Raw genomic sequence first — 3,643 nt, forward strand, 5'->3', positions numbered from 1 at the left:
TTGTCAATAGTGCCATCAACTTTCATTTTCCGTTTAAAGATCCATTTCGAACCTAAAGACTTATTTCCTGGAGGAAGATAAACCAATTCCCATGTATGGTTATCCAAAATTGATTGAATCTCACTATTGATTGCCACTTTCCAAAACGCTGAATCAGAAGATGACATAGCTGCTTTAAAAGTTTGAGGCTCATTTTCAAGCAAGCATGTCACAAAATCTGGTCCAAAGGAAGTAGATGTTCTTTTACATTTGCTATGCTTTGAATCTTCTACACTTGGAGTATTTTCCTTTGGTTCTTCCCGAGGTCGTTTAGGTCTTTCACTTAACGGCTCGTATTCAGTTTTATACGGATAGATGCTTTTAAAAAATTCAACATTATCTGATTCCATTACCGTATTAATATGAATTTCGGGATTATTGGATTTATGAACCAAAAACCGGTATGCTTTACAGTTTGTAGCATATCCAATGAAAACACAATCTACAGTTTTTGGTCCAATTTTAACCCTTTTAGGTAAAAGAACTTGTACCTTTGCTAGACACCCCCACACTTTAAAATATTTCAAGTTGAGTTTTCTTTCTTTCCATTTTGCATATGGAATAGATTGCGTTTTGTTGTGGGGTACTCTGTTGAGTATTCGATTACCTGTAAGGATAGCTTCCCCCCACAAACTCTACGGTAATCCAGAACTTATTAATAAAGAATTCATTATTTCCTTTAATGTCCGATTTTTCCTTTCCGCAATTTCCTTGGATTGAGGTGTGTAAGGTGCAGTAGTTTGATGGATAATTCCATATTCCGAACATATTTCTGCAAATGGAAATTCATATTCTCCACCCCTATCACTTTTAATCATTTTGATCTTTTTATTCAATTGATTCTCCACTTCATTCTTGTATTGCTTAAATGCTTCAATTGCTTCATCCTTACTATTAAGCAAATAAACATAACAATATCGAGTGCAATCGTCAATAAAAGTAATAAAATACTTTTTTCCACCTCGAGACGATGTCGACTTCATATTACAAATGTCATTATGAATTAAGTCTAAAGGACTTGAATTCCTTTCAATAGACTTATAAGGATGCTTTACAAACTTAGATTCAACACATATTTGACATTTTGATTTATTACACTCAAATTTAGGCAATACTTCTAAATTGATTAACTTCCACAAGGTTTTGTAATTGACATGTTCTAAACGAATATGCCATAAATTATTTGACTCCAACAAATAAGAAGAAGCTGAAATTTTATTCATACTGTCAACAACCATTACATTGAGTTTGAAAAGACCCTCTGTGAGGTAGCCTTCTCCAACATACATTTTATTCTTGCTTACAACAACTTTATCAGAAACAAATACACATTTGAATCCATTCTTCACAAGTAAAGAAGTAGAAACTAGATTCTTCCTAATAGTAGGAACATGGAGAACGTTGTTGAGTGTTAACACCTTGCCGGAAGTCATCTTCAGGAATATCTTTCCATAACCTTCAATCTTGGCTGTTGCATTATTTCCCATGGAAAGCTCTTCTCCGGGACCAATAGTAGAGTAAGTTGCAAATTCTTCTTTGGCATCATAAATATGTCGAGTGGCTCCAGAGTGAATCCACCACTCCTTCGGATTTCCAACTAGGTTGCATTCCGAAAGCATTGCACACAAATCTTCAATATCATCATTCTTCTCCACTATGTTGGCTTGTCCCATTTTCTTATCATTTTTCAGGAGACGCAATCAGGGGCTTTGTGACCACCTTTTCCACCATTGTAGCAGTTGCCATTGAATTTCTTTTTGTTCTGCTCTTTAGTCTGTCCAGAAGACCTTTTCCTCTTCTTACTTTTGGAGCAGTCTCCTCAACGATATCAGCTCCCATGATCGTTGAATTTTCATGAGACTTCTTCTCTGCTATTTTGTTGCCTTCCTGAATCTTGAGACGAATCACAAGATCTTCCAACTTCATTGTTTTGCGCTTGTGCTTAAGATAGTTCTTGAAATCTCTCTACATAGGAGACAATTTTTCAATCGTTGCAGCCACTTGAAATGCTTCATTCACGACAGTACCTTCAGCAATAAGGTCGTAAAAAATAAGTTGAAGCTCCTGAACTTTGGTTATAACAGAAAAATTATTCAAAACTAAGAATAGAATCAGTCAACACACTGTCGCACCTCCTTTTCGCCGCGCCCGCAGGGCGCGTGGGGAGTTTTCTCCAATTGAAGGACAGTCGAAACGGGATTTGTTTATTTGTTTTAGAGTCGCCACCTGGGAATTTTAAGGCGTCCCAAGTCACCAATTATAATCCCTGAATCGAGGAGAATATGACTCTGTTTATTATTCTGCGAACCAGAAATCCTGAGTAAGGAATTCTGTTAATCCGGAAGAAGGTGTTAGGCATTTCCGGATTCCGTGGTTCTAGCACGGTCGCTTAACTGTTTTTATTATTGGCTTAATTACCTTGATTTTATTAAATACATTGATGTTACATGTTTTTACTACCGCTTATTGATGACCCTTCTTTGAATCGAATTACGCATACGTATATTCGTGTTAAAAAAAATTGCGGACTTGTGTCACGCGTACGTGTACACAATAACTTTTTATAATATATTTATTAAGCAATCATTTTTCGAAATTGTGTTGGATCAAAAATATTTGTTTTTCTTGAATAATGAACCGTACATCTCGGGTTTTTATGAAATTGATTTAACGCCTTTTGGAAAAATCCTTTTATTAAATATTCGTTCGAAATTGCGCGTACGCATAATCCGAATTTTTGCTTTTAAAAATATAATCAGGGTACGCGAACGTATCCCTAATTGTGCAAAATATTCGTAATGATATTAGGGATTTTCCACAAATTGTTTATTATATCTATACATTTTTATGTGAAAATCATGATAAATTCCCATTTAAGGTGCCCTTAAATTCTTTGAAAAGAATTTACAATTTATTAAATGTTGACCGTTGATTATATTTTCCGAATATAAGTTATATTCATTTCAACTATTCAATTTCAAAGGACAGAATACAAATATGATTAATATTATTTAAAAAAAACAAATATGACATATATATATATATATATATATATCAAAGAATAAATTGCATATAAAACTGAAAATGAATGATTCATAAAGGAAGGAAATATTTTCCAAATTTTTTTTCATGATTTACTTAATGCAAATTCTATTTCTAATTACCATTGATATCAAGTGTTGCAATTGGTACTTATACATCTCGTTTCATTCTCATATAATCGCTTTTAATCTAATAAGCCTAATTATTTGATCAATTTGTCTTATGAAGGTATATAGGTATCGAGTTTATAAGAAAGGAATTATTATACAAGTTAATTCAATAAAATTACCTTACATGCAACTTAACTGTATATCGTAAACATTCATAACATTTTAACATTGTAACAAGCTACATCATATCACCTTTCGCCAACGTTTATACACACATCTATTATCTTATAAAAATATACCAACAACACCATCTTAACCTTATTTAACAATAAATATCACTACTGTAATTTTCTTGGCACTTCTACATCACTTCTTGCTTAACTAACAACAAAATTAAATAATGACCAACATTCATGCCATATTCCCTACTTTGACAATTTAATATGATTAAA

Source organism: Nicotiana tabacum, chromosome 11 (genome assembly GCF_000715075.1).
Source record: "Nicotiana tabacum cultivar K326 chromosome 11, ASM71507v2, whole genome shotgun sequence".
Classification (NCBI taxonomy): Eukaryota; Viridiplantae; Streptophyta; class Magnoliopsida; order Solanales; family Solanaceae; genus Nicotiana; species Nicotiana tabacum.